At 42.9% G+C, this 12359-nt stretch overlaps 1 protein-coding gene across 3 annotated transcripts in view; it reads right to left on the reverse strand.

The window, feature by feature from the left end:
* Window positions 1-12359, reverse strand: part of ITGB5 (integrin subunit beta 5) — a gene marked incomplete at its 5' end in the record, with an annotated part of 105370 nt that overhangs the window by 48304 nt on the left and 44707 nt on the right. The window lies entirely within an intron of this gene.

Raw genomic sequence — 12359 nt, forward strand, 5'->3', positions numbered from 1 at the left:
TTGCAAGATGAAAGCTACTGCTCTTTTGGCAGACACAGGTACCATCCTCCCATCACCATAACGATGGCTAAAAGCCTGAAATAACTATATTTTCTCACTTGCTCCAAAAGCAGCATGGGGGAGAAAAAGTCCAAGAAAGAAAAGGAATTTGAGAGCCAGGAGGTTTACTATGAGCAAGAAAATTAACCTTTGGGTGGCCTTCCTAGTGGCACAGGGGTTAAGCACAGCACTATGAAGCTATCCACAGCCATGGCAGCACAAGTTCGATCCCCAGCCAGGGAGCAACCCACATGGCACAGAGACCTCTCCTGTCTTGCCCACTGCTCCCCTCAGCAGTGTATTTATTTCAGTCAGTCTGCCTGTTCTGTTCTCCACTCTGTCTGTGGTGAATCCTCTCACTGCCCCCATACCTCTGGCCTATACCCCAGTTCTTATATGCATAAAAAAATGTTTAAAAAAAAAAAAAAGGGAAAATTAACCTTTGAGGAAACTAGTTTCTCAGACTCACAAGACTCATTCAACGTGCAAGTACTGACCTCCGACTGTATGCCAGGCCCCACGCTGACAAAACAACCTGTTCCAGATCTCAAAGAGTTTACAATCCAAAGAAAAAAACAATTTCAACACCTAATGAAAAGCATGTCAATGGAAACCAGAGAAGAACACTAAGGATAGATGAAATTTAAGCTGAGCTGGAAGTATGAGAGGGGCTCTTTTCAAGGAAACTGGAAGAAGAAATGAGGGAGAAGGCAGAAAAAAGGGTGCCAGGCAGTAGCATAAGCACAACAAGGAGACCAGATACTTTTGGGACCTAGAACAAGAAACTTACAGGTTCCCTCACTGCAATGAAATTCTAAGTCATGGTGAAGTTAACTTAAGGTGTTAGGAGTGAAGATAGTGGTTCCCCTTGGTGACAAGAGTAATAATAGGAAGAGTTACAAGGAAGCTTCTGGAATGCAAAAAAATGAAGCTCAACACATACCACTCACTACATATAAAAATTAACTCAAAGAGGATCAGAGACCTATAACTTCAGAAAAATCTTTGTAAGGTTGGTATAGTCAAAGATTTCTTAGATAAGATAATCTATAGGATTAAAAACTCAATGAAGTGGACCTTTTCAAAATTAAAAACATCTGCTCATTTCATTAAGATAATGAAATGACAAAATACAGACCGAGAAAAATATTTGCAAAAAAAAAATCTAATAAAGCACTTGTGTCAAAAATCTATCAAGAGCAAAAAAAAAAAAAAATCTATCAAGAACTCTCATAGATCAATAATAAGAAAACAACTGAATTTTAAAATTTGAACAGATATTTCACCAAAGAAGAGAAATGGATAAAAATAAGGGCATTGAAGAAGCCGCGACATCAACAGGGATTAAGGAAATGCACACTGAAACCAGTGAGGCTATTAGACAGCTAGAAATCTCTACAAGCTAGAATCTCTACAAGCTAGAAAAAGCCAAATGTCCATCAAGTGGTGAGCAGGTAGACTCTACAGCAAATGCTATTCAGCACTGGAGACCAAACTACCGATAACACACGACAGTTTGGATGAATCCTCAAAGCATTAAGTAAAAATGCCTGAGTCAAAGGTTGACTGCCTGATTCCACTCACATGATATTCAGAAAAAATCAAAATTATATGGGCAGAAAACAGGTTAGTAGCCATGAAAGGCTGAGAGTAAAGGGGGGCTGACAACACAGGGGCACTAGGAAACTCTCTGGGGTGATGAAAGCAATCTATATTTTAATTGAGGGGATGATGTAAGACTTTACACCCAAAAGGGGTGAATTTTGCTTGATGTAAATTATCCCTCAATAAATTCTGGTTTAAAAATAAAAACTTCGGAGAAGTATATATCTTCTGACTCAGTGATTCTACTTCAGGGGACTCTATCTGCCCTGAAATGCACACAATAGTTTTTTCACTAATACAAAAAGAAAAAGAAGTGACTAACCTATTGTTCAGGAATGGTTAAAGTAAATTGAGCTAGCTCCTCTATGGCCACTAGAAATTGCTTGCATAAAGGTATGAATTATGTGCAAACATGTACAATATAAAGTGGAAAACAAAGACTACAGCAGTGCAACTGCAGCATAATTTAAAACTAGGTAAGAAACAAATACAACTTCCATTAAAAAGAGAACAAGAGAGACTAAAATAAAATATACCAAATTCTGGTTGGGGTTGGGTGTGAGATTATAGGTAAACTCTTTCTTTTATTCAATTATCCCCCCAGCTATCCTGACTTTTACGACACTGGGCTCTGAATGCTGGCTCTGTCACTGAACTTTTTAGTCTTTTTCTTCTATTCCAGCTGCTCAAGGGTCTTATGGGGACCCAATGGAGGGGGGCAGGTAGAAGGAGACAGTACTACATGTAACATGGGTACCCAAACACGGGCATTTTAATTTTGTTGCCACCCGTATTACCCATGTAATACCCAAATACCCAATAATACCCAAATAACTCTGGCCAAGTTATTTAGCACCTCAAATGTTTTTTGTTTTTCAGCAAAACTTACTGTTCACTCCATTATACCATTTCACCTTCACTGCAACCCCTGTGAAGTGAGTAACACATCACCACCCTATGGACAAGGACACTGGTGTTCAGACACACCAAGTAACTGGTCCTAGTTTATTAGATGAAATAATAAGAACCAGAGAAGCCACATTTAGGTAGCCTCTTACCCACAAAGCTAAACTACCCAGCTGTAGAGAGAAAGAGGTTACGTGTGTGTAATAAAATGAGATAATTCACAAGAGTACATGGTAGGCTCTCAGCTAATAACTGCCAGAGCCGAAAGAAATGTTTGTTGAATTGAAAAGTTGCATCTGCCATGGAAATAGAGTGGCACAGCATAATAATTATTCTATTTTCTCTGAAGTAAACTTCTGTTACATGAGGGATATGAACAAACATGGCCCAGAGCTGGGTGCAGAGAATGAGTCAGGACATACTTACTCATTCACCCAGGCTTTGGGGCTTGGAGATTTTACAAGTGGTAATGCCACAGAGAATTTACATTTTAGAAATGTTTTTCCTTCTGCTTCCTTGTCAGTAGAGCTATGTGTTTTGAAGTCTGGAGTTCTGCACCCCGTGTTTGGGGAGAGAATAACAGTGGAAAAACTGATTATTTTTTAAAGAAAAAGGAAAACATAGAACTACAAAATGGAGTGGGAGTAGGGGCAAGAGTAGGTGAGCTTTGCAACAGACAAGGCTGAGCTCAAATTTTGCCTTTGCTCTTACTGTGAGACCCTGGGTCAGCGACAGCACCTCTCTCTGCCTAAGTTTTATCATCTATAAATTGGAGAAATTCTGCTTTGTAGGGCTGATGCTCAATTTAGACATAAGTATTCAAAAATACTGAGCATATAAAGGAGTGAAAAAAGAACCTGTAATTATTCTTCTAAGACTAGTAATAATTTTTATATTCCTTCTTATTACTCCTTGATGCGTGAGGTTCCATATGGCTCCAGAGATTGAAGAATTGCATCCTGACAAGCTTTAAAGTCCTGCATTAATTAAGATTGCAATGAAATTCTACTGCACACCTAATAAAATGGCTAAAATTAAAGACTGGCCACTCCAAATGCTAATGGCAATATATATATGAGCAACTGGAACTGTCAAACACTGCTGATAGAGAATATAAAATGACACATGGTTTCCAAACCTTTGGAAAACAGTTTAAAAAGTTGAATAAACACTTAGCCATAGATGACTCAGCTGGGTATTGACCCAAGAGAAACAAAAAGCCTCAGTACATACAAAAACTATAACTTGAATATTTAACAACCCTATTTGCAAGAGCCAAAGACTAGAAACCACCCAATGAGCCACTAACAAGTGGCTGGATAAATTGACTATGGTATATTCATTCACACAATGGAACACAGTAGCATAAGGAATAATGGAGACACCCAACAACATGGATGAATCTTGAAGTAAATGTGCTGAGTGAAATAAAGGGCAAAAAAAAAAAAAAAAAAAAAAAAAAAAGAGAATATATAGTGTGTATTTATTTATACACACACACACACACACACACAATTTAGCAAAAGGGGGCAGGAGGCACAGGAGGGAAAAATGACAAAGGAACACAAAGGGGGAGATGATGTTCATTATCTCAATTGTTACATGCATGTCACAAGTGTACATTTATATTGCAAAATTTATCAAGTTTACACTATCAATATGCATAGTTTATACCTCAATGAAGTTGTTTTCATAGAAGCCTTGTTTTGCTCAGAAAGTCATTTAAATACAATAAACAACATGAAACAATGAATGTCGGCAATGGCTAGGAATCCCTGTTACACATGTTCCCGTGCTGGGCGGCGGTATCCACAGTGCGGCTAAGGGTTTGGTCTCAGGTGCCTGACAAATCTGAGTGCAGCCCCATGTCTGCCTCAACCTGTCTCTGGGACCTTGTGCAGGCAACTTAATCTTTCTTTCCCAGTCCCAGCTTCTCATATGTAAGATGAAGATAATAACAGGACTGAGGGGATCAAACAAAATCATATCCCGGGACACCCAACACAGTATCTGTGTGAGTAAACAGCCCAGAAGCGACAGTTACTGTCATCAGCGTTTCCAAGGAGGTGAAAGCTGTGGTTTAAGGCTATAATCCAGAAGCACACAAACTTATCTCTGGATTATAGAGTGAGGGTGATTTATATGTCCTTTCTGCTTATTTGCATTTTTTAAATTTGCAGATTGAATATATTGTCTTTTTATATAGAACTATTTTGAGAGGGACAAAAAAGCTCAATTTATTTACCTAAACTTTTCTCCATGTCTCTGATAAAACCAAAATGTTTTACAGCAAATTTCATTAAACATGATAGAGGTCTGCTGTCAGATGAAAATGGCAGGGTTAGGTGGCAGGAAACACCCAGCACTCAGAAGCAAGCAACTCCCCACTGCGGGCATGTACCCTCTTTTTGTTCCCTGGTCAACCCTGCATCAAACTGCATGTGAGGTCTGTTTCAGCCTTTAAGCTCCCAGTTTCCATATTCAGTAAGGAGGTGACCTCTGGCCTTTTTCCTCCAGAAAGAATGTGCTTCCCTGCTGGGCTCACAGTGCAGGCTCTACAGCCCTAGGATGCCTAGCACCCACTCCAAGGGTCTCACTATCCCTAAGCAAGGAATCTACACCTCTCCCCCTCGGTTAACAGTCCCCAAATCCCTCCCTCTCTGGAGAATTCGTTCTTTCAGTCAGTCTCTCCTCTGGGTCTTTCCATGGGCTGCAAAATCTGCTCATGACCTATTTACAATAATCCTCCTTTTGATCCAGCTACTCCAATAATCTCTTTTTACTTGTCTCTCATTTTCAGGACAAGCACAGGTATCATCTCTATTTCCTCTCCTCGATTCCTTATAATCTGACCTCTCCATATGATACCCCACCCCTCACAGTCTCTCTTGGACAGTGGTCTCAGTCCACCCTTTAAGGGCTTCCTCTCTCCTTGCCACCCTCTCTCCTTTCCATTTCCCTTTCCCTACCCCACCATACAGTGACTTCTGGGGGGCCTCTAAAGAGATTTAAGGATACCAATGCCCAGAGGTCCTGCTGTAACTGGGTTGACCTGCAGCCCAGTCACCTAGATTTTTTAAGCTCCCCAGATGAGTCCAACATGCAGCCAAGATGAAAGACCTCGTGCTGAGAATCTGTCACCCATCCCATAGCCACCCTCGGGCCTCACTCTGTGGCCTCTCTTTGCCACCCAGAGCCTCCTTTGTGTTCTTCTGCCCTTGCATCCTGGACACTGCACCTCCAATGGCCCTGTTCTGTGGCTGCTCTCTGACACCTCCACCTCTCCCAGCCGATGGATGAGGCCAAAGGGAACAGAGCCCTGGGAGATTTATGAAAGTTCATGCATTTACTTGGCTGCTTCACAGTCATGTCTCCACTGATCTCTCTCCTGAGCTTTACTATCGGGCCTGTACCAAAAGCCAAATGTGTCTATCATCACCTGGACCTCAATTTATCTGAAGTTGGTGCACATTCTTTCCCCAAATCAACTGCCCTTCCAGGCCTCCCTGTTTCTCATCATGGAACCATCAAATATCTAGATGCATTCGAATTATCTTTCTCAGCTCACTTCCCTGGTCTCCCAACAGCACCCACCCAATTCCAAACTGTCAATCCATTCTTAGTCTGTTCCCATGACCTGAGCTGAGCCAGACAGAGCCTCTGGGCAAAACTGTTTTCCCCTTCCTCCCTAAGCATACTCTGGGTAAGCAGGAAAAGCTGGGGCTCACCTTCCTCCTGGGCACCAGTCTGCATTCTGATCACCCCAGCGTGCTATGTTCTGTGACCCCCGTTTATTTCAGCTATTCCAAGTGAGACAGCTATGTGGGTAAGATGCCATGCAGCCACCAAGGACTCAGGACACGGTGGCTAGGGGAGCCATCACCAAGCCCAGAATCTGACTCCATCCACGCCCAGGAAGCAAACCCTCCAGTTTTGTGGGAACCAACAAGTCCAACAAGTGGCTGGGAAGAAAGAAACAAGGGCTGGGAAGTAGGGGACATAGTTTAAGGACATCCCGTCTGTGGAGCACTTTGGTTTTTAGGGTTGGAAATTGTCACACACAGAGGCTGCAAGGCCTGACAAAATAGGAAGAAGGCAGGTCACTTGAAGGAGCCTGAATGGCTTCCATCCACCCCTACCCACCTCCAGGCTGTCTGTGGGGGCCCTTGAATAGATGCCCCAGTTCATCTAGACTTTTACACACACAGTGAGGTGGAAAAGCCAAGGGAACCCACAAAAACTTTCCTAGTACCAGTGCCATGTCAGCTGTGCTTGGCACACAAAATGAGCATGCAAGGTAGAGTTCAAGGTCCCGGTGGCTAAAGACAAATGCAGCTTAGAGGGTGCACCAGTTATAAGGTGCCACAGAGGATGGGCTAGAAGGGGCCACTATAGAACAAAAGCACTTGTGGGTCACTGGGTGGAAAAAACAATACAGAGGAAGTATGTAATACTTGAAGTTTGGAGGGACCCCCAAAGGTTGCCTCGTCCACCCTCTCATCCAGTGCAGGGCTATGGCACCCCCACCATATGGATGGGAGACCCACATTCGCACTCACTGCCGTATCTGGCAGCCTGTGCCACTGCTGAGCAGCTCTCTCTGTTAGAAAATTCTTCCTTACCTGAACTCAAACCTGCCTTCCTATGGCTATCCTAGGATTTCCCCTGGAATAGGCAGAGTCCACTCCCTTTTATGATGTTATCTGAAGTCAGGTTAAATGACCTCTCTCCTTTCTTCCAGAGTGTCTCTCCTCCTGGTTAACTTTTAACCACTGCTCAGAAGAGATGGTTTCTACCCCAGGCACCATCCACTCATCCTCTCTGCTTTCTCACTATTAATATCTGCCCTAGACATGGCCCCAGAGGCAAGCATAGCTTCCTTGTATGTTCTGACCACGCAAAGGAAAGCAGGCTGGGACACGGGCTGCAGGCCCTTGGTGGGGTCCTTGGTGGGGTCTGGTAACTGAATCTTCCAACTGGCTGTGGGTTTGCAGGCCCGTTTCACAGTGACTTACCTATGTGCAGAGACCACGTAAGACAGGCAGGTGAGAGAGGCAGGCTCAAGGCACCCCTGTGGGGGAGTGGAGGGCAAGGCCTGGTGCACCGATCCCGGGGAATCAGAGAAAAGGTGATGCACCCTGAGCATAGGCTGCTTGTTCACCTTGGTTTGCTTGTTCTGAGACAACGCTCCTGATCCTCTCTCTGATAAACAGCATTCAAACACAAGGAAAGCAAAGGAACAAGATGGCATCCAGGAAACAGTTTGAAAAGGACAGGAACACTAGCTTTCAATGACTGGGAATTCTGTACTCAAGGCCAATCTAATTAAAATGAACCCAAACATAGGGGTCCTTAGCCAGGGCCCCAGCAGTCACTGAAGAGTCACTAAGCCAGGCCACATGTTCCCTTCCTGTTGACAAAGATCCAGCATGTAATAAAAGTGTTATCTGGGAGAACCTAAGGGCAGAACCAATAGTCCTCTGAATTATGCATGAGGAGGCAGATATCAGAATTTCCATTTTACAGACAGGGAACCAAGGGCAAAGATAAGCATGGTCACTTTCAGGGAGAGACGACCTTCGGATGGTACTAATGCTCTCCATGGGAAATCCTGAGGCTGCCAGAGTCATGTGAGGGCTGTTTCTGATAAACAGGAAACTCCCAGGCCCAAGAACAGGAGCATGCACAACTGTCTTCCCAAGGGACTGACTGTCCTGCAATGGGGTCACGTGGGAACCCTCAAAGGCTCCTTAGCTAGGACTTTGCTCTCTTTGGAAACACACCCCTTCCACTTCTCCACTCTTGTGTGACCACAAGCGAGCAGGCACTGTAATGTCAAGGTTCAGAACCCCAGCTTTGGAGCTAGGTGGGTTGGAACAGTTCCATCACAATCCAGTCATAAGATTTTGGTTTGTTTTCTCATCAAAAGGGGGCAGTAAAAACACATTCGAAGGATTAAGCAAGCCCTGTAAAGTGCTTTGGGTAGAGACCAGCTCTCACAAAGAATTCAGCCAATGTAATCAATAAATCACCATCATCAGAGCCTCAGGGCAAACACTGGAATGTTGGGAGGGAGGCAGAGACCAAGGTGCTCCCTTGAAGAAAAGACTTTAACGGGGTAATTAATTCCCAAGGAAAGGGGTGGTTCCAGTTTCTCTGCCTCGCTCTAAGGAAGGGTGGCGTTCCCAGGAAAGACTGGGAAAAGGACTAAGAAGCAGCAAGAGAGAAACAGAGAGAGATGGAGAAAGGCTGGGAGAAGACTTGAGGCACATGAAGCAGAGAGACATGTGAAGAAGCCACACATGCTTCTTGGCCTTGGCCTTGTACCACGGCTTGGGAGACATGGAAGGAGACACTTGAAAGAGATGTGGGTGAGGGGCCTCCCTGGTGTCACAGGGGTTAAAGACAGCACTATCAAACTATCACTAGTCACTGCAGCATGAGTTCAACAGGGCCGGCCAGGGAGGTGACCCCCATGGCTGCAGACCTCTCCCGTCTAGCCCGCTGCTCCCCTCAGCAGTGTATTTCAGTAGCTCTGCCTATTCTGCTCCCCACTTTGTCTCTGGTGAATCCTCTCACCCCCGCCCCACCTCATACCTCTGGCCTACACCTTAGGTCTTGTAAGCATAAGTAAATAAATCTTTAAAAAAAAAAAAAAAAAAAAAGAGATGTGGGTCAGACACCCCTGGGGAGGCTGACAATGGCAGCCTTGTATTTTGCTCTTTTCCTTCCAGACTTGAGTGGCTCCTTTTGCCCCTTTCCTGTGATTTCCCCTCCAGAAGGTACCTTAGACCTGTGACAGGCCTCAGCTGCCCTGCTTTGGGCCAACCCTGCTTGGGCGGACATTTACCCCAAGGGAGTAGGTAACTTTGGGTGTTTAATTGGAAATTATTTTAATCTATACTCTTTCTCTTCTCTATCACAATTAGTGTGTACTAACTGTATTAAAGTTCCTATCTATTGAAGGTCTTATGCACCAGAGTATGTTTTGTTTGGATGTGGTGGGTGGCAGAACCTATTTAGAGCAGGCAGGTTTGGGGGTCCCATGGTGCTCCTCAGTCTGCCTGCTAACAAGACCACTGTGATCCATCCAGTGGGCTCTATGGGGCCAGACCTTCCCTAGAGCCAGTGCACTCCCATGCCACCTTGGGCTGTCAGGCAGGCTTCTGTCTCCAACCAGCTTGTGGTGCCCACGGAGACACGAGCTGGGGCTCTCTCATCTACATGTCCCTCGCAGCAACTAACAGGGCATCTTGTGCTCAGTAAGCACTCAACGAATTTTCAAAAATCATAGTACAATATCTGCACATTAACCTTTCAGACAAGCACTAAGAGAGAAAACACGTTTAGGAGAGGACATGAGGGAAAAAAAGGTGCTGGTTTGCCCAGCCAGTGGGCAGACCCCACAGCAGAGCTGAGCTGGCGGACCAAGGCGTCTGAGTTTTATCATAGCACTTAAGAAAAAGCAAGGTTAGACTCTCTGTGCTTGGCGTTCCAGTCCTGCTGACTTCAAGCCTATTTCTGTCACTTAAAACAATAAACATGTTTTTATTAATAGTTTGTTTTTCCTGCTTCCATCTATACTTTGCAATGAAAAAGCTTTTTAGAAAATCTATTTTGTGGTTAAACCTAAGGAGGCCAAAAATGTAATACTTCTTTCCATGGGGAATAGAAGATTTGGCCTGTGACTCAGGGTTTAGCCATTCATCTGGAGCTCAAGCCCCCAAACATGCAGCAGAATGCCTCTGATGGGAACTCCAAACTAAACTGAAGAAAAGTTTGCCATGTGTTAGTCTGAGCCATATGATTTTTTCTTGGAGAAAATAGCAAATAGAAAATATCATTGGTAGTCAAATATCAATTTCATATGGTTCCATCTAAAGTTTATCTACCTTTGGATAGATCTGCAAGCGTAAATTAAATCCCTAAGGATAGGGGCTTTATCTCAGCTTTTTTTTTTTTTTTTAGTTTTCTCCACTATACCAGTCACTGAGCACTTAGTGAACACTTAAAAAACACTGAGTTGGCACTATGGAGAGCTGTGTGGAGATTTCTGGACCTACTAAACATAGAGCTTCCACAGGATCCAGCAATTCCACTCCTAGGTATTTACCCAAAGGACACAGAAACATCAATTCCAAAGAACACCTGCACCCCTATGTTTATAGCAGCACTGTTTACAATAGCTAAGCTTTGGAAACAACCCAAATGCCCAAAAATAGATGACTGGATCAAGAAGATGTGGTACATATACACCATGGAATATTACTCAGCATTCAAAAAAGATAAACACATGCAATTTGCAGCAACATGGATGGCGCTGGAAGGGATCATGCTCAGCGAAATAAGCCAGAAAGAAAAAGAAAAATACCGGATGGTCTCACTCATAGCAGGAATCTAGAAAACTTAAATAAGGGACCAGGAAAATGAATAACTATAAGAAAGTGAAAATCAGAATCAATAAAAAACTATGAAACAGAGACACTTTTGGGGGGGTGGGGGGCGGGAGGGGAGGGATTGGGATCAGAATGGGGGGGTTGCAATTGTATGGGGAATATAAAAATAAAATTTATTATCATTAAAAAATAAATAAATAATTGTAAGAAACAATATTGATTTGTACATTTATCTACTTAAAGATTAAATGAAATGTAAATTGATTTTGAAATTCTAAATGCAAAGGGTGAAAATATGAAGCAATTCTTGGGAAGAGCATATGCAAAATATCAAGATAAATGTATTTACCCTTTAGGGGTTCATCTGTTAATTGAATAATACTGGTTTCATTAATGGATCAAATTAAACTTAATATGTAAAGACATTATAAATGTTAGTTGTTAAATCTGAACCTTATTTTAGGGAAACCTGGGAAGAGGAAATTAGTTTTTGATGTTATTTACTCTGTAGTTATTCTTTTATTTTTAACTTAACTACCATATATCAAGCTACAGCATATGTAGGGCATATTTGCTGTTTTATTTATCCTCTAAGCACCATGTAGAAATTGAATTTTTCATTGGTACCATTTCAAAACTGTCCACGTATTCACCATTCACATGATTATAATGACAACTGCAATGTTGGGAAAATGTGACTTCTACTCCCAGTTGATTGATCAAGGCCAGGATTGCTGATGTAAATTGGGCCTATGAAAGTGAAACTATGATAATTCTAAACGGAGATATGATATTTCAGAGCTGAGTTATGTTAATGACAATGTTCTGAAAGAATATCCAACACCTACTACTTAGTCATTTTCCTTCTTGTATGTCACAAGATAGTTCAGTATTTTAATAATTTTCCCTAATGTCACGTCATCCTTATTTTTTCTTGTTTATTTTGCTTAAGTAAGCGGGGGAAACCACTTGCTACTTGAAAACTAATAAACATTAAAATAGATATATTTAAAAAAAAAAAAAAACACTGAGTTGGAAAGTACAGCCAAGTAACATTATGTCCCTTTTCACATTAATGGACGTTAATGCTAATGACCTGGAGGCAGCTTGATGTGATGGGAGTGTGATGGACTCAGTCTTAGGGGTTCCTGAACCCCAGAAGCATAAGGGAATCCATGAGAACAAAACATGTTTGTTCACCAAATGTTCAGGGAGGCCCTGTTACGTGTCAGGACATATACGGAAGACACCAGTTCCTGCCTTCAGGAGCTCACTGTCTCAAAGGGAGGCAGACATCACTCCAGAAGTGTCCCAAATACAAATATGTCACTGGAGTAGATGTGACCAAGGGCCTGGTGCTTGGGCACTCTGACTGTGTCAGAAGATCAGCTGGGGCAGGCTTCCCTGACAAAT

Source organism: Talpa europaea, assembly GCF_964194135.1.
Source record: "Talpa europaea genome assembly, chromosome: 4".
NCBI classification, from domain to species: domain Eukaryota; kingdom Metazoa; phylum Chordata; class Mammalia; order Eulipotyphla; family Talpidae; genus Talpa; species Talpa europaea.